This window comes from Pinus tabuliformis, chromosome 5_2, assembly GCF_031772625.1.
Source record: "Pinus tabuliformis cultivar Carrire ecotype Pingquan chromosome 5_2, CPIR1, whole genome shotgun sequence".
Lineage (NCBI taxonomy): Eukaryota > Viridiplantae > Streptophyta > Pinopsida > Pinales > Pinaceae > Pinus > Pinus tabuliformis.
This window is the reverse complement of record NC_142306.1, coordinates 706,336,954-706,357,729: the sequence shown is the minus strand read 5'-3', so window position 1 is coordinate 706,357,729 and position 20,776 is coordinate 706,336,954. Positions and strand designations below refer to the sequence as shown.

Sequence of the window (20,776 nt, the reverse complement as noted above, 5' to 3'; positions counted from 1 at the left end):
TCTTTCATGCCGATATTATACTCAGTTTAACCATGCGACAGAAGATTTCCCTGTATTATTAGCTAAGATACGTGAAAAAGGGGCGCTAGCCCTAGAAACTGACTCAAAACCTGTAGATGATGAGGGCTGAGCCTCGTGAAGAGGATCCTAATGTAAATATTGTGCTGCGAAGTGGGGCGACGACTAGCGAAGATAAGGGAAAGCAGCCTGAAGAAAGTGAGTGGGTGTGCAAAGATCCAGAGAAGGAGGTTGAGTTTAATCTAGAGCGCGCGAGGGAAACGTTTATGGAAGCAAAGAAAAGCTTCAATGAGGCCTCTACCTCAGGAATTCAAGATAATCTAGCTAAAGAGATGGACCCTTTTATGCTTAATACTTTCTTAGAGACCTGTATAAAGCTGCTGCGTGATAGCAAGGTTGTGAAAGGATTACAGGAGCTGATAAATAAGTGTGCCGGAAAAGAAAACGCTCCTGACGGACCGTTCATGGTCAAGAAGATTGGTAAGCATAAGGCAAGAATGAGGCATGAGATGAGGCACACTGCGCATATAGGAGAGTATGAGATGGATCAATTTATTTTGGATTTGGGGTCAAATGCGGATGTTTTTCTTAAACAGATGCGGGAAAGAATGGGGAGACATGTGCTGCAGTGGTCTTCGATTTACTTAAGGACGGAAAATCAACAGAAGATCATCCCCATGGGAAGATTGAAGGGAGTGACAACTGATATTGAAGGCGCAAGTGCGTTGGTCGATTTTGAAGTGATAGAGATTGTCGATGACATCAATCCCTACCCTGCGCTCCTTGGGATCGATTGGGCCACTGACATGAATGGGGTAATCAATTTGAAGAAGAGGAATATGACTTTTGAGAAGAAATCACTTCGTGTAGTAGTACCCCTGGACCCTGTAGAAGGACCGTGCTATACTGAACCCGTCTGCGATTATGAAAGCAGCGATGATTTGGACCAAATTTATAAGATAACGGTGTGAGATCAAGATTGTGTGAATTCGAAAGTTGATGGACGTATTGCATGGGACCATGAAAGTTCTTGTACTTCAGATTCAGATGAGGAGTTGGAACACTGGCAGAATCGATTGCATGAAGTGTCTACGCTGCGTTGTAATATGATGACTAAATCGCTACGTTGTGTATCGTCGAAGGTAAGAAGTCTACCTTATTATGATGGTTTAACTGATGTTGATAAATTTTTGGATGCATTTGAAAGGGAAGTGCCAAAGAAGCATCGCTTCCAAGCCTTGGATTTGGCGCTGCACACTACGCCCGCAAGATGGTGGGGTACGCACAAAGACAGTTTTGATGATTAGTGCAAGTATAGAAAGATGATGAGAATATGGTTTGGTTGCCCAAAGGTTCGATTAACAGAGAAATATGATGGGAGTAATGATCTGCGCGATCACTTGGCAAAGTGAACTGAAGTTTATGGAGTGGAGCCCTAGCCGAAATGGGTGCATTTGTTCTGTCATACCTTGAATGTAATACCGATGAATTGGTACTTGGAAATAGAGCTTCGCCATGGCACTGAAGAATGGGATGTTTTGCACCAAGGATTCTTGATGACATTCATCTTTGAGGATGGATTTGAATGGATTGATGAGGCGTTGTAGGAGGTCAAGGAAACGATCTTCCAAATATTGCAGGATCCTTTAGATTTGATTCAACCAGATTGGACCACTCAGTTGCGCTAGGCGCTAAAGTGCTACAATGTGGCTGTTGAAGAAGAAGACAAGGATCCAAGGAAAATTAATATCTGAGAGACCTAAGTTGCACAAAACGGGGAAACAGGTACGAGTTTCCGAAACAAACACGGGTACGAAACATGACCCCCCCCCAAATTTTGGAAACAGGGAAGCACAATATATATATATATATATATATATATATATATATATATATATATATATATCTATATATATATATATATATATATATATATATATATATATATATATATATATATATATTAGGACATTTAATAAATATGTGCAATCATAAAGCATATATGATACATTCTAATTTATTACATTATGATTAAATTGTCAATTGTAAATGCATAAACTATAAGTCTCTAAATTTACATCACATTTACTCATGAATGATCACATAATGAAAATAGCAATATCCAAAATCAGCCATGAGAAATTTCTAATTTCTTGTCTCGTGCTTGATTAGGAGTCTCCTCGTACATAGTCAAATGACCTTAGTGCTCTTGATTAAATACAAGTTTCATACCCTAGTACCCTATGTGCTCTTGATTATTGGGAGTCTCCCCTGCATAGAGGGCTTGGTTCTCTTGATTAAATACAACTTCCATACCCTAGTACATGACAAAATCCAATGGAAAGATTGCAATCCCCCCAATCCTGAAATCCTGGAAAACAGATAAGTCTACTGGATTTTGAGTGAGATCTAAAATTCTACTTTCTCCACATGAAATCCAATGAGGGCGAAACCACTCTCAAACATCCTGAGTCATTTAACATTACCATGAACTACATATCAACACTAGGGCCATAGGCTTGAACATTAGCCTACCCCACTCAAAAAACCCCTCTTTTTTATAACTTGAGAGGCATCTAGAAGCATCTAGAAGATATTTTAGTCACCCAATAAAAACTTAGAAGCGAAAAAATTAAAAAAAATACAAGAAAAATTCAAGTTAGAAGAGGAAACTCTACTGTAATGGCCATGTTTCCTCCTCAAGGAACCAGCCAGTATGACCGGAAACGCGTTTCCAAGTTGTACGGTACGAGTTTCCTTGTTTCCGGCCATAAACAAACCCTTCTCCAATGTTTCCTACAGCTTAGCCAGAGACTGAAGGTCACCGCGAAGTGGAGGGACTGCAAATAGAGAATCCAGATATCACCATGCCACCCAAAACTAGACAAGTATACATTGGCATGGAAGCGGAGCCAAAATTTGCAAATATTGGAGACTACTGGGATGATACAATAGCAGATAAGGTCATTGAATTGCTCCATGAATATCAGGACTTGTTCCCTACGAAGTTCTTAGACTTGAAGGGGATAATAGGGGACTTGGGTGTTATGAAGATTACCTTAAAACTGGACACGAAGTCGGTCAAGAAAAGGCCTTACCGCCTTAACCCGAAGTATAAAGAAAAGGTCCGCTTAGAGTTGGATAAAATTCTTGCAGCAGGCATTATTGAGTCGATGGAAGAATATGATTGGGTGAGCCCAATGGTAGTTTATGAAAAGAAGCAAAAGGATGAAATCAAGATATGTGTAGATCTGAGGAAGTTGAATGACGTCTGCGTGCATGATCCCTTTCCAACTCCGTTCACTGATGAAGTGCTGGATAATGTTGGTGGTCAGGAAGCCTATTCGTTCACTGTTGGGTTCTCTGGGTACCATCAGATTAAGATCGCGCCAGAAGATAGAAGTAAGATGACCTTTGCAATCGAATGGGGATGCTTTTAGTACACTGTGATGCCTTTTGGGCTGAAGAACGCGTCGGTGATTTTTTCATGCATAGTCATCACGGCGTTCAAAGACTTCATTCACAAATTTTTGGAAGTATACTTTGATGATTAGATGGTGTTTAGGCTGGTAAAGCTCCATATAGCTAGTCTACACTTGATGTTGGATACATGTCAAAGGTATCAGATCGTGCTCAATTTGAAGAAATGTTGGTTCTGTGTCCCTTTTGGGATCTTGCTGGGTCATGTGGTATGCAGATAAGGCCTAATGGTAGACCCTGTTAAGATCGTAATCATAATCAATTTAGAGGCACTAAGAAGTGTGAAACAGCTACGTGCAACACTGGGGCATACAGGATACTATAGGAAGTTCATCAAGGGTTATGCCCAGATTACCGCACCAATGGAAAAAATGTTGAAGAATGATGCTACATTCTATTGGAATGAGGAATGTCAGTGGAGCCTGGATGTGTTAAAGGTGAAAATGGTCACCACGCCTATCCTAGTCTTCCTGGATTGGAGGAAGGAAATCCATGTGCATGTGGATGCGTCATGTATTGCGTTGGGAGCAGTACTGAAACAAGCCGGTGAGGGAGAATTGGATCACCCTATAGTGTTTGCAAGTAGGAAGTTGTCCAAAGATGAGATTCGACGATAGAGCACAAAGGGTAAGCTATTGTGTATGTGCTCCAGAAGTTCCGACACTACTTGTTAGGCAGACACTTTAAGATGTATACAGGCCATTCTGCATTGAAATACCTGGTCAACAAGCCTCTGTTGGGGGGGAAGATATGCAGATGGTTTTTGTTGTTTCAGGAATATGATTTTGAAGTAATTGTGAAGCCAGGATGATTGAATGTAGGGCCAGATCATTTGTCGCGCATTGAAACAGGAGAGGAGCCTACTAATCTAGAGGTATTTATGTCGGATGTGCAGCTCTTTGCGATGCGTGTCGCAGACAATCACTTTGAAGATATCATACACTTCCTGACAATGGGAACGGCTCTAGAAGGGTATACTAGTCAACAAAAGAAGGAGTTGGTGGTGCGCGCAGTGTTCTTTTCTGTCATTGCAGGACATTTGTATAAAATGGGATCAGATGAAATACTGCGACACTATGTGCCTGAGTTTGAACGAAATAGCATCCTCGCTAAAGCTCATGGATGAGCCGCGGGAGGGCATTATGCAGGCAAAGCAATAGCGTAGAAGATATTGCATGTTGGGTTGTGGTGGCCGACACTGCATAAGGATTCCAAAGCTTATTGTAGGGAATGCGATGCATTTTAGAGAACTGACAGGCCATCGCGGAGGGATGAGCTGCCTCTAAATCCGCAGAGTTCAGTACAGTCATTCGAGAAGTGGGTGATTGACTTTGTAGGACCGATTCAACCTCTAGGAAAGAAGACGATTGCACACTACATCATCACTGGGACTGAGTATTTGACCCGATGGGTGGAGGCACAGCCTGTGAAGGATTGTACAGGAGAAACAACAGCAAAGTTCCTCTTTGATTATGTGTTGACTAGGTTTGGTTTCCCAAATATTTTGATGAGCAACCATGGTACACATTTTCTTAATGAAACAATTAGCATGTTGACGGAGGAATTCCAAGTTTATCATCAGAAGAATACATCATATCACCCACAGGCTAATGGGACAGTTGAAGCATTTAATAAGATATTGGAGAACACACTGATGAAGGTTTGTAATATGCAGAGGAGTGACTGGGATGTGCGCGTAACCGTGGTGCTATGGGCTTATAGAACAACTTGCAAAAACCTGACTGGACAAACACCTTTCAGGCTGGTTTCTGGTGTAGAAGTTGTGATGTCGTTGGAGTACATTGTACCTAGTCTACGCATAGTGGCGTTCACACAAATGGAAAATCACAGAGCCCTGGAGGAGCAGCTCATGTAGCTAACAGAGCTTGAGGAGGATAGATTTCTAGCTAGATTCCATTAGCAAGTTCAAAAGGAGCGTGAAAAGGCATGGCATGATCAGCACATCAAACTACGCACCTTCAAAGTAAATGATTTAGTTTTATTATATGACAGCAATTTTGATAAATTTCTAGGAAAACTTCGGATGCATTGGTTGGGGCCATATGTCATCAAGAATATTACCGATGGTGGAGCAGTTCGACTGGTGAAATTGAATGGAGATCCATTTCCAGGGAAGGTAAATGGAAGGCGATTGAAACCATACACTGGGGATCCGACCAAATGACTACATTAGGGAAGCACAGTCTTAGTGCTCCAGGAAGCTGAAAGGAGGTGCGAGACTATAAACTACACTGCCTAGGTTGGAGAGTTGTGCAACTGGGGGACTGTACAGAAAGAAATAATGTCATAGCATCAACATAAGCGCATGGGTAATTGCGTTATAGGAGGAGAGACCATGCATGTCAGCCATAGAGTGACCGTTACGGTCATTGTTCATGATTTGACAGTGACAAAATGGCTAAGAGGAGTGGGGGGCCGGAATTTAAGGCGGAATTTAAATGCAAGATCTTTGAAAATCTTCCGCCAATCTAGCATTTAAGAGAGGATTTTGGGGGCAACGGTCAGATTTGAATTTGAATTTTCCTATAAATTATAGATGGCCACCCTACGAAAAACACTTTGCATTTTGAGAATTGAGGTGTCGAGCTATCAGTTGCGCATGAACCCTGCGAGTTTTGAGGCTTTGGTGGCCAGTTCAGTGTTTGACAGGTTGCCTAAGGAAACCCAGGAGCTCCTTAATAGCCTCATGTCCATTCCCATGGAGATTGCAAGTGCTAGAGGATCTATGGCATCTGAGGGAGTTGCCCCTAAGGTCGTGAGTGTGGAGGTGCCCACAGACGTGCTGAAATCACCAAGGTCGCGCAGGTCGAGACCTACACCAACAAGAGAGGGACCTAAGATGAAGAAATACAAGCAGAAAGTGACACAAATGGTCTCCATTCCAAGTGGAATCACTCCAAAATACCCTTAAGCACACGTGCTAAAAAATAGCAGAAAATTACTAGTCTAAAATCTGGAAATTCGAGAACTAGTGAACTAGTTAACCTATCAAATGCATAACCTAATCAAATGAAACTGCAATGGAGAAAATTTTGTTATTAAATTGAATTTTTTATGATCTAATGAAAGTGGAATAAACTCAAATGAAGTTCATTAACATGTTCTGAAAAGTAGCAGAAAATTACTTCTATTTTGCTACAAGAACCTCCAGAAATTCTAGATTCATGAACTAGTAACCCAATTCAAGTAGCTCAGTGATTACTATGACCTTCCAAAGATGTTCCAAGGATGAAATAATGCTTGTGAATTTCTAAATAACCTACAAAATAACTCACTTCAACCATTTAACCCAATCCTATAGCAAAAGAAGCATCAATACTAAATGCAGAAATAGGAAAAACAAGAACAAGGGATGCATGTGAATAATAAGTGAAAAGAAGAAAAGTAAATTATAAAAAAAGGATTTGAGGCTCCTGGGATGGCCAAGCTGAAGGATACTCAGAGTCCTATTAAGGAGAGCAAGCTTTAGAAGTTAAAATGGCACCAAACTTCATTATTTGAATCAATTCAATTACATCCCTGCTATAAATGAAAGTGGAGTTGCAAAAATACATGTTTTCTCCACAAGAAGACTAAGAAAAACATACCCTAGAGGAAAATTCGAATTGGTACTTATAAAAAAAGATGAGGAAGCATTCACCTTGAAAGTAGGAATCTTTCCTCTCAAAAAGCCGTCAAGTAGATTTGGTTCCCAACACTAGGAATCTGCATTAAATGACAGGGAACACATTCCTAGATTTTCTCAATCATTGGAGCTCCAGAATTTGTGCAATAATTTCATAATATCTTGTTGATTTATTATCCAATCTCTATCCTCCTGTAGTATAGATAAAGTCCCTAGATTATATCCTCCTCCAAATCTTCATAATCTTCCCAATATTCTCAAGATATTCTACAAAAATAAATAACATTAGGCACAAATATGAAATTATCTCTAAACCTTCATAATGAACATATTATAGCTAAAAAAACATTATTAAGTGTAGAAGGAGAGGTTTAATATAACCTTCATGTACCTAAGAAAGGTTATATGTGCCTTAATTTTTGTCTAATTTAGAGGCCCATCAGGTATGATAGTAACTTCCCGCCAGAATCAGCACCTCAAGGATCATGGACAGGACAGGTATCATTCCTCACTCAGCGTGATAGGCTTCCTCCAAATATTTGCATATCTTGACATCATTTATCTTAAATGCACCATAGATTCCATCATCTCGACCACATTTACCACCACCTCCCCTTGCACCTGGTAAACATCCACGCTGATCGATAGATCCTACCCACTCATGGATAACCTCATGCTATATCCCCCCTACATTTTATTTGGAATCCATGACCATCTACTCCATCCAGGGAGCCATCTCACTTGCATTCCCCTAATATTAGCCTCATATATCTCTTCTTCACTTAATTCTAATCAACCCTACTCTCGGGCCACCTTATTCATTTGTGACGGATAAAGACGAACGCTCATGTGTTATACATTGGGCCTATCAACCCTCCATATAGCATAAGATCGTTTACATCACTTCATCTGCCTCACCAACCCAACACCAAGACTAACCAATGGGGCCCCCTCCCTCTACAAAATACACTTTACCTCCATCATCATGCAAGTCACTATTTTCATGGGGCACCTATCTCCATGTATGTACATCCCAAACTACCTTTACATTCTTTTGGAAAGTGTACAAATTTTTTTTAGGAAAATGGTTCCCACCCATATTTTCATACCTTGTACTTGGTGGAAGTCCCTAGTCGCCCTTGGTTGGAGCTCGCACATAATCCACATTCATTCACCTTTTCACGACAGACAGAACATACTCACACCAACCCTAGATGTCCTACTGACTCTAGGGCCAATCCCTTTAGAAGAATTATTTTGGATGCCGCCACTCCCATTATAGCTCTATCCTCGGGCAAGTTGTCCATATCCATTCACATCACTAGCTTTTGTTATCATGCCTTATTGACCCACCATATTACAATTTGTTTCACTACACATCTTGATTTCCCGAACAGCATTGCAGGTTGTTGATGCCTCTTTCCCAGCAACTTCAACACCCATATTCCAGGATCGAGGTAGTACCTTTGGTGCTCCCCCCCTGCCTTCAAGGACATCCTTGTGTGGAACAATGGGAATCACTATTATCCATTGATTTCATCAGACTCCCTGATATGTGATACCAAAAAAATCTCTCATGTCAGTGTGGTATCGTATTTCATGACCATTGCATTTCTCTCATTTAGTCGAAGACCCACACATCACTTAGCACCTCACTCAACAGTGCTTACATCTTGATGTGTGGGAGGTACCCACAGTCAAAGACCCATGCATCCACAAGCACCTCACTCCAGCAGTGCTTCACCTTTTCTTGATGCATGGGGGCACCTGACTCCGTCTATGTGTCAGAAGCGCCCTTGAGGGTGTCAACAGTTATCATCATCAGCTATCAGCATGTCAGCCATTCCAACACTAACTTGACAGGAATATTTCTTGTCTGATTGTAATAAATAGTCACTAGTCATCATAACGAGCATGGGACATGCCCGCCTCGTATAAGCACTTTTTTCAAAGCATGGTTATCTTTTATCCTCAGTTAAGGTTGTTTCCCTACTCATCTCTGCAACAAGTTATTCTCTCTATCCAGAAGTTGATCAGACTCTCAATCAGGAAAGAAAACATGATGTATTTCAGCTATACGTTTTCTCCTAACCTCATACATCAGGGGGCAATTGTTAACACTAGAAAATCGTACACATATTTTTACAATCCAAAAGATGCCCAAATTCATCTAGTAGAATACACAAGTCAATTTTTTCCAACTGAAGACATTATGAAGTTCAAAAAAAAAATCCTCCTAAATTCCAATGTATACTGAATTAAAAATTGATGATTGTGCAGCTTTCCCTTTGATAGTCATCTGACACGTGACATTTCCTTTGAAAGTCACATGGTTAAAGAAATGGCCGACTCAGCAATTCGGGACCACTTCCCACACTCGGAAGATGGTTCTCTGACAGGATTTCATTCAAGGATGTATGAATTCAAGTCGCCCTGAAGATATGTAGCCCTCAAAGGAATCCTCTTGTCCTACTCATAAGTCATTTTCATTCATGAACCAAGAGAGGGAAGAGGGATTCGAAAAATTATATATAAACAGACCATGTGAGAGCTAAAGAGAAGATAATGTTACACTAGCCAAATTTCTATCAGAACAAACCTTCAATTCATTGTTGAAGCAAAAGAAGTAGAGCACTATTGTGTTGGCAGAATTGCTTCTTAGCAATGCATCACTCTACTGTGGAGAGGATTTCACCATTGAGAGAGCCTTGATACTTCTTGGATAGAGAGGAGAAATTTGCAAACAGGGTGAACAAAGGAACCTCCTTGTTGAGGATTTTTTACCACCATATCACAAAGAATTCTCTTCAAGTGTTTAGTATTCTACTATTTACATTCATCTTCTACCACCAGTAGTCAATAAAGGAAACCATTTTTCATAATTAAGTTGACTTGTTTGCTTCATTAAGAATTATTTGTGTGTTTATCTACTTGTTTTATTTTATGTTTGTATATGTATTGTTTTCACCATTTGCAATACTTTTTTTCTTCATGATTGTCCACTGACAAAAACCAAACTGCTTGTTTTTTCTTTGCAAGGAACAACCTATTTCTAAGAAGGTGTATTTTGGTACACTATTGCTACTAAAACACTACAACACTTCCTATATCTAGCACCAAAGTGTCAAGTGATGGTTGTAAATGGAGGAACTACAAATTACTCTAGAAAGTGCCATAATATCAAGCTAACCATGGGAGAATATGTATTGAATAGTCCAATGTTTTCCATTCCAATGGGTGGTGATGATGTTGTACTAGGAGTCCAATGGTTACAATCTTTGGGGACGATAGCTTTTAATTTTCAAGAACTTTTCTTGAACATTTTTGGGAAGGAAAGGAAGTTGAATTAAGATGTATCATAAGAAAAACTGGAAAGATAATCATCTTCAATGGTATGACAAGGCTTCTAAAGAAAGAAAAATCGGGTGTAATTTCACAATTATGCTCACTAGAGGTTCAAACATCGAAATCATCTATTTCTAAAAATCTCCGAAAAGTCTTGGAAAATCATTCCAAGGTATTTGATACTCCTAAATGCCTCCCACCTATTCATGATCATGATCATGCTATTCATTTGGTTCTAGGAAGTGTTCCTCTAAACCTCAGACCCTACAGATATCCATATGCCCAAAAGAGTGAAATTGAACGTATGGTTGCAGAAATGCTAGAGGCTAGTATAATTAAACCTAGTCAAAGTTCTTTCTCTTCTCCAGTAGTATTGGTGCATAATAAGGATGGATCATGGCGTATGTGTCCATATTATAGGGTGCTCAACAAGATCATTATTAAAGATAAATTTCCCATTACTGTCATTGATGAATTGTTGGATGAATTACATGGAGAAATTTACTTCACCAAATTGGATCTTCATTCAAGATATCATCGAATTAGAATGAAGACTGAAGACTTCTAAAAACATCATTCAGAACTCATGAGGGTCATTATGAAGTTTCAGTCATGCCTTTTGGGATGGAAAATTTCTGCGGAATGACCCTACACCCTTCAATAAATTTGTAGTAGGATTCAAGGTTAGGTTGAGGACTATGTTCCCTCAGCTCTGGATCCTCCGTCTTTGTTTCTTGTTGCATACTCCCTTCTTTGTCCAATTTCTAAGTTTCTTGTAGGTTTAGCAGAGTTTCTTGTAGGATTGCCTTCGCTTCCTATAGGTCCTTCTTTGTATCCTATAGGAGGCCTTTTCCTTTGGATGAGGCAGATCTAGTGATAGGCCTCCTAACATAAGTGATAGGAGACTTGGGAGAGGCTTGTCCTAATGATCCTTCTCCTTGAGTTTTCATAAGAGGAGCTATCTTTTCCTGCTGTTTTGGTGAGTCTTCAATGACAATAGGAACCTTGGTGGGAGTTTGAGGTTTTCCTTGCCTTATTATTGTACTTTTTCTTGTCCTAAAGTACAATGGAGTTTGTCTCTGTCTCTTCCCTTTTTGCTTGATAGGGGTACTAAGGGCAGTGAGGGCAGTTGTTACCTCTTTCTCAGTGGGTTTTGGAGATACCATGGGTGATTCCTCCCCTTCTTTTCCTTGCATTGTAGACCTCTATTCTTCCTTGTCTTTTGTCTCCCCTTTTTCCATTTTCCTTTTCACTCTTGTCTTCTCCTCTTCTTCTCCCTCTAGTTCCTCACTATGTTCATCAGTGTCCTCCAATTCATAGCCACCGAAGAAGAGGGAAGGTTGGTTGTTTGAAGCAGTGGGGGTATTTGGCAAAAAAATCCCTAAGTTATCCCTATTCCTACAAGGCATGAAAGAAGTGTTTTTTTTTTTTTTTTTTTTTTTTTTTTTTTTTTTCAAGCTTTGAGAATAATTGCAGAATTGAAATCACAAACTGAATGGAAACTAACTAACTAAATTAAAACTAACTACTTGAATGAAATCTCACTTGTAGAATGGAAAAGAAAGCAAAGAATGCATAATGGAAAGGAAAGCAAACTAAATTACTTTTGCAAAAATGAAGCTAATAGCAGAATGTCAAAGATAAGAAATGGAAGAAAGAAGGTAGAAATCACATATTACTCAAGCACCTCCCTGACAATGGCGCCAAAAAGTGATGAGCACCAGTATTGCAGCAAGAATGCTGCAACTCCTAGGGCTACCAACTTTACTTCATCAACATGGGGTTCGTACAAACTTGGAGGTGACAGTGTTGTATACACAAGTAAATGTGATGGGTCTAATCTTTGTCACTACTAAGCTAGCGATAGACCACTAAGGTTTTTCAAACCAGAATTCTATTGATTCAGAAGAAGGTTGATTGCCAATGAGGAAAAGAGAAATCTATAGTAAAAGCAATATTGTCTACTGCAGTAAGGAAAAAGACTAAAATCAAAAGCTTAAACACACCATTCTTCTAACTAACTGCTAAGAGGCTTTGCTTCAAAAGAATGCTAAGTTAACATGTATGCAATCCTACTATCCTAAGCATGCAAATTGAAACATCAAACATTCTACTTTTGTGCATGTAAATGACCAAAATAACTTTGTTTTTCTTTTTGTCTTTTTTATGTGAAAGTGTGAAAGCTAATCTCTTTTGGTGATGTGGCAGGTGATTTAAGTATGATGGTGAATGGTCAGAAGGCTTGGGAGACAATTAGGGGTCCTTTTCTAGCTTCCTAGGGGATTTTTCCTCAATTCGTCCTCAAAACAGGCCACTAGTTGTCAACCTACAGGATGTCCTAATGCGTTCTACAGGATGTCCTGAATTCCTATAGGATCCCCTGTATTCCTACAGGATACAACCGAGAGAAAAAGGAGGGATGTTGAAGGTGATGGAAGGCTTAGGGAAGGTGGATGGTGGATGGAATGAGGCAAGGGAGTGCCTAGGACCACTTCAGAACTCAAAACCAGAGTTGGGAGATGGTTGGATTTTCTCAACAAGCTTGGAGAAGTATTCTTGTGAAATGATGAAATTGGTGAGGGTTTTAGTGAAAGAAAGGAATGATCATGGATGGATGAAGTTGGGATGAGGTTGTTGATCATGAAATCTCTATGTACTGTTGAAACTCCTGCACTACATCAACCATTGACATTTATCCATAAATCATGTAAACAAGAAGGATTTCAATTAACTAAGGAAAATAGAATTTCATGAGCTAGCTACCTATTTCATGCATGGGAAAACTTGCAGAATAATATGAAACATTGATGAGATCTAATGTAATATTGAAGATAGAAGAAATGATAACTAAATCATATTGTTGCAAACTGATCAAATGCTTTCCTAAGTACAAAAAACCCTGAATTCCATGAGAAAGCATAATTCGTCTTTTGGGGCTACATAGGGGTTCTTTCCTCAAACCATGATCCCTGAAGGAAGGAGTGAGGCCAAATACACCTATTGATAGCTTTGTGATGTTCCTTTATCTCTTCTAAGCTATTGTTGAAGTAAAGCACAAATGGAAGCAAATTAATCAAATTTACAACTACTTGCAATGAAATAATATTAAAGACAACTCAACCATTAATCTATGAAATCAATCTAAGCATACAAATACAATAAGAGGATACGTTGCTGCTAGGGTTGGGCCCTAACCCAAGAGCTTCAGCCCTTTGAGTCAACTTAGTGTTGGATCAAGGAAATGTTCATTCTCATTATCAAATCAAAAAATTACATAACAATGTCTTCCACAAGTCTTGAACTCGAAAATGACTAGTGTTTTTACAGCAAAAATTTGAATCCTAATGAGGCTCTAGGCCTCCTTATTTATACAACTGAAGTCTCCAATGAATTCCTAAATCTAAGGAGGCTTGGCTCCAAAACTCAAGATAAACTAGCTCTTTAACTGTCACTTGCTCGGCTGCCTTTTGATCTCCATGACTTGGCTGCTTGTACTCCGAGCTAGTGTGATTGATGGAGGAATATTTGAATGAGTGAGGAGTAAATGAGGAGGATCTACCTCCTACAATCTCTTCTCCTTGTCTCATTCGAGTTTTAGCCCTTAATTAGCCAAAATTTTCATGATTTTCTCTCAAAAACCTGCAACCAATGCACAGTAGTCCACTAGGCATAATATCTGACTTTGTCTCATCTCATTAAGCAAAATACAATCAAAATATGTAATAAATTGTGAGAAGAGTTGATTTGACTAAGCTAGGAGGTCGATTAAGGTCCATATAGTTACCCAATGATGAGGCTCATCACCTTTTGGCCTTGCTAATGCACCTTCCACATTTCAAGGTTTGATGAATTCGATTTTCAAACCCTTCCTTGGAAAAATTTTGTTAGTATTTTTTGATGAGATATTAATCTACAGCGAGTCTTGGAAGGATCATGTTCAACATGTTGACGGGGTGCTCAAACTATAGGAGGAGAAACAATTATATGCCAAAACCTCCAAATGTTTATTTTGAGTACATGAGGTGGAATATTTGGGTCATATTGTATCTCATGAGGGTGTTAAGGTAGACCCTCAAAAAATTAAATTCATTGAGGAATCAAAAATCCCAACAACCATAAAGCATTTTTGAGGATTTCTCGGGTTGGCAAGGTATTATCGCAAGTTTGTTAAGAATTATGGGAGAATTTCAACACCTCTAACAACATTACTGAATAAAGATACATTTTCTTGAACTCCAGAAGCAACTAAGGCCTTTGAACATATTGAATAGGCAATGTGCCAACCATTGGTCTTATCTACGCCAGAATTCACAAAAATCTTTATTGTGGAATGTGATGCCTCAAAAAATGGAATTGGTGTTGTTTTAATTAAGAAGAAAAACTCATTATTTTTTAAACTCGTCCAATCAAGGGAAATTATTTACACAAACCTATTTATGAGAAGGAAATGTACATGCACTAAAGAAATGGAGACCATACCTAATGGGAAGACACTTCAAGGTAAAAACAGATCATGATAGTCTTAAATAATTTTTGGAACAAAGATTATCTTCAGAGGAGCAACAAAAATGTGTCACAAAGGTGTTGGGTTATGACTTTGAAATCCTCTACAAAAAAGGGAAGAAAAATGTTGTTGCAGATGCACTCTCAAGAAAGGATGAGGATGTGGAAGGATTCTTTTGTGTCATTTCCATTATCCAACGAGATTGGATAACTGAAGCAAGGGATGAATGGTAGAATGACGAAGAAGTGTGGACGCTCATTCAAAAGTTACAGCAAGATCCGAGTATATCTGATACATTTAGCTGGAAAATTGATTCATTATGGTACAAATATCGCTTATATCTTTGTAAGAATTCCCAACTCAAACAAAATATTGTTTTGAAATTGCACACCTCTCCCTTAGGAGGGCACATGGGATTTTTAAAAACTTACCACAGGGTCAAGAAGGAATTTTTTTGGGAGGTTCTTAAATCTGATTTGTGAGTTGGTTGCATAACAAATTTCCCTAATCAGATTTACCCCTAATCCTATATAAGTCCCTAGAAGTGGATAATTTTTAAGTCGTTGATCTATCTTTTCTTCTTTTTGAGTTGGTTTCATAACAAATGTGAGGTGACCTTTTATTTGTATGAGGTCTACCTCACCTAATTTGAACTAATGAGGTTCCTAAACAAGTTTGATAATGAGTAATCATATAATAAGCCTTGGGTTACAAGCCAACCCACTAGCTCAACATGAAATAATGTCAAAATAGATCCACAAATGAGTCGTAAGCCTCTAATATGATGATGTCATGCCATTTTTGGGCTCCAAATTATAATTCATGGTGAAAGGAAGGTTGGAAGTGTCTCATAGCATCATGATCATCCATCATTTGAGGAGTAATCCTCAAATCCAACCTCAAAGAAGCTCCATGTTGAATTTGTTTTTTCTTAGGGCTATATTGTTCTTTGCTCTGTTAATTACATTTTAACATTTGCATATTAAATTCACCCCATAGCATCATATAACTATTTAGATTTAAAATATTATTCAGCAACATATGCAATTGTATAAAAAAACAACGTTATCATCAATGCATCAAAACATAAAGGAATAATATAAGAAAATCATTCACACATAGAGACACCTAAATTGGTCAGAGACTAGGGAAAAACAACTATGAGGAAAACCATTTCAAATTCTTCTTCTTATTTGATTGTCATTGAATGATTCAACAAAAGTGAGTACAATGATCTATGTCTTCATCCATACAACTATCCTACAACATCAACTGAATGATATTCGTGAAGGTGATCCCAGCAAAATCAATATAACAAGATCCAAAATATGATTCCAACAAAAGACCAAATGTTACTTCACCATACTATAGTCAACTTCAGTCGATTGCAGTCAACTAAGGTCAATTGTGGTAATTGGCAAAAAACAAACCCTGCTTTTGAACCGCAGGGAAGATGTGTTGTGCGTGCGGCTGAAAGGATTCAACTACATGGATGAGATGGACTGCTTGCGTTTACAACCAAGATTTTACTATGACAACCCTGTGGTTGAGACTCAAAACCCTAAAACATAGATTTGAGCTTTGAACCCTGCAATTTCACCTTCATGCGAACCAATTCTCCATGAACCTGCCTCAGACCTGTGCGAGCCAAAACAAAGGAAGAGAATAGAAGAATGCTCCATGATGATTGTCCAAATTAGTGTAACTTGAGTTGTATTTGTAGCCTTCCAAGGGTGACCAATTTGCTTCAGGGTCAACCTGATCAAATATGCACATGTGGGACTTATTCAAAAATACACTTTCCCTTGTCCAAATTGAGAACTACAATAGTCAAAATTGGTCCTCTCAAAAAGAGGAATCACGTCCCATGGTTGGAATTTGTCACTGAGATGCCAAATAAACACTCCAAGGGTCCCAAATCAAGTTTAGGTGCAGCCAAGTCATCTCCATGGGTCTTCAAAGGTCAATGTAGTGCATCATCTCTCCATCATTAGCGCTCCAACAGATGCCACAAGCCCTCCACAGTCATCCTACGGAAGATCATCCTGTTCTAGGATTTGATACATGGCTTGCCCATCAGGTAGTGTCAAGGCCATCTTGGGGGCACACTGGTTCCAGTATTGTGATCATCAAGATTTCTTTATGCTAGCTAAAATAAGATCAATGTCTTGGGTCCTAGGGGTGATCTAGGATGTGTATCGGTTACTCAAGTCGTCCTGTTGCCTAACACTCTATTTCAAGTGGGAAATGTTGCATCTGTTAATTCATTAATCTCTTTGTAGGTCTTGGGTATCTGTGGAGTGGGTGCCATCAAATTCTGTGTCGTTGTTGGCCACCTAGAAAGACCAATTTAAACTCTAGTGAAAGCAACCATTCATTAGAGACTAAGATCACACAAGCATCTAAGTGGACCAAACTGTATGTTGAGGGCATATTAATATTTCAAACTGCGACCACCTTCCAATATCTAACTAGACCAAGTCCCATAAAGGTGTTCCCTACCTTGATAGGGGTGGCTAATAGTCAATCCTATTAGGTGATTCCAACGCCCAAGAAGAGGTGGAATTTCCAATGTTAATCCTTCAAGCAATAGTTGTTGTTGTAAATGAATGGAAAAGGAGGGGAAAGGCTTCATGGTTGATCTGAAAATGGGGCACTTAGGCTTCTTGTCTAACTTACAATAACCTATCCCACTTCCAAAGCTTTAAATATTCCCAAGTCTTATTGATTAACCAATGCAGAATTAATAAGTGCTTAATATTAAGGTGTATGCTGGTGTTGTTTATTAAAATTGTTTATGTGTTGTAAATTAATGTGTTGAAACTGATCTATAAATACATACAACAGTAAATAATGTAGCAGTAAAACAAGCACATAAGACAACAATTTAATCTGGAGTTCACCCAAAACTCTTGGGCTACGTCTCCTTGAGCTCTAGTCAACTTGACTAGGCTCTCTGGGATTATGGCAGGTCCTTTTACAAGCTCTTGGCTCAACTCCTACTATTTTACACAGAAACAGTGGGTTCAGACACCATGTCATTCCCTGGCTCTTGAAGCTCTGGCTCTTGGCTCTAGCTCTTGGCTCTGGCTCTTGGCTCTTGGTTCTGGCTCTTGGCTCTGACTCTGGCTCTTCGACTCTGGCTCTGGCTCTGGCTCTTCGGCTCTGGCTTCTTTGGCCCTCTATCAGTTTACAGCTCTCTTGGCTTTTCACTTGACTTCCAAGTGACTCCCTTGGCTATTCTTTTTCCTTCTGTGCTACCTCTTTTGCCTTAGCTTCCTGCTTCGGCTTATTCTTATTCTTTGTTTCATGCAACAAAACCCCAACAATCTCAGCAGCCCTCTTTCTTTGACATTCATGGCTTTTTATGCCAATCAGCACTACCTATTCATTTTCCCTTTTGGGCTCTCTGTCTTCCTGCTTTGGTCAGCTCAAATCCCTTCTCTGAGCATTAGCCATCACTGCTAAATGCCCTCGGGGATGGTGGCCACCTGTGCTATAACGGAAGGGGCCATCGAGCCTTTGAAATCCCCAAATTTTGGCATTCCCGTCCTACATAGGAAAATACACTAAACACGGGAAAAATTCGTAGAGAACACTATTCACCAGACTTCAAATATTCATAAATGTGCACTATATCCCTATTGGGTCCGCCTGAAATCGCTTATCACAAGTCACAATGCCCATGTTTCACAGTTTCCCCTTTGTATTTTAAAATACATTAAAACACTACAAATTCTCGTAAAACGACCTTATGGTGGATTTGAAATATTATTCATTTGCATTTCAGAACCCCTTCAGGTCTGGATTCATCGCATCGACGCATTCCTTCGCTTTTCGTTTATTAAACGAAATATGCGAAATTACATAGAAAATGCCTTTGGTCGGATTTTAAAATATATCAACTATCAATTATAGCCCTGTCGGGTCCGGCCATCGCATCGCATATATATATAACATATAGCCTCGCGTCGTTGCATATTTTTGACGTGATATTGCGATGCGACTTGTCGCAATCGCATATCGCACATACCATAGGCCATTTAAGGTGCGCTCCACTGTAATCGCCGATTACGATATCGCTCCATTATAATCGCCAATTACGATATCGCAATCGCAATAATCATATAACTCTTTTCGATATCCTCTGCCTACCACCTCCGATTGTGATTTGCCGATCGGATCTGGATCGTTGATCGGCTAGATTCGACAGCTCCTATTCATTCGTCTATTGACCACCGATAAGCCCATTTTTCAATGTTTTCTCTATGGTTTTGCCTTCCGATGGTGTAATCTGATATTTTCAAAGCTTCTCCTTTTACGATGGTTTTTGGATTTTTAGAAGATTTTGAAGACTTGGAGGGTTTTTAGGACCCATTCTTAGGGGATTTTGCCTCTCTCTTTTTTTTTCCAAAGGGAAAAAGGGCAGCTTCATTTTGTTATAACTTCTGCATCCTAAGTCAATTTTTTCCCATTCAAGTTGCAGTAGATTCATAATGAGACGATCTCTACAATGGGGCTAGTTCCAGGAACTCCTTGGACTTTCATTTTTCCTCTGTGAGGAACAATTAGACTTAGGAGTCTATCCAAAATCCATTTTGGATCACGCCTTCCCATTAAAAGAACTTTTGGTCTCCAAATGACTGATATACTGATCTAAACAGTAAATGAGAGTGACTCACCCTCTTCTTTTAGCCTCCCTACACTTGCCTTGCATAGTGCCTCTAAACCAAAGTTTCTGACCACTTCCCTTCTAGACGGGCTGGTCTTCCTGGGAAGAGTTGTCTTCCTCCTTGCCTTCCTGCAGAACTTCTGTAGAGATGGTCATAGAATATAGTTTGAACTCTTCTACCTTGATCATTAATCCAAGGTGGCTCAAACAAATGTGAAGTTCATCTGCTCCACAAAACTTTCATTTGTACCTGTTGGACAAGATGTCAGCAACATCTGTTAACAACAACAGAAACACAGACAACAACTGGATGGCCTAAACTCCTGCTTCAACAAAAGAAATAGATTTTCACATCTTGTGAACACCTCCATGTCTTACATCTACATACAAATGATGGACTAGATAACAAGCCCACAAAACATGCCTTTAAATAAATGACCCTTCAAGTCAAGCATATAGAAAAATACCATTAGGAATCTTTTTCCAAAGATGAAACACTTCATCATTATCTCCATTTGGAGACCAAGTTAACTTCTTCCAAGTCAACATGGCACCACATGCATATCAAAGCAATCATCACTGCAAGTTAATTACATATACCTGTTCAAAAACAAGGAAATCATCAACATCCCTGTGTTCATGCATCTCAAGCTTATGCATGCATTTCATTCTCTAAATTTCGCTTAAGCACACTGTACTTTCGAAGTTGAAATGAAACATAATGTTGCAGCAACAAAGTGAGTCTCCTGCTCAACTTCTCCATTCACCTACTTGGTAAAATCCTGCAACTTGCATTCCATTAACAAAGAAATGCAAATAGATGCATCAATAGACATGCAATCTTAATTGGATAATAACTCTAACCATTCCTCACCAATCCCTTTCAAAGGTACTACCTTTGTCTACACATCAGCATCATCATGTGAATCATTCTGAGACACGTCATTCATGGAATCTTCACTTCTCTTTCTGCCATCTTCTCTTTCTCCTCTCTTCATCTTTGGTGGAAGCATTGTTGGATTCAGAGTCCAACATTTTGCAGCAAGATGTCCTTGCTTATGGCAGTAAGTGCACTACATGTGCATCCTCTTGACAGCATGATTTGCCTTGT

The 20,776-nt window shown here is 39.3% G+C and overlaps 1 pseudogene; it reads left to right on the top strand.

Annotated features, from left to right (window-relative positions):
* Nucleotides 1-350: 350 nt before the first annotated feature.
* Nucleotides 351-20,776, top strand: part of LOC149161111 (uncharacterized) — a 35,440-nt pseudogene continuing 15,014 nt past the window's right edge.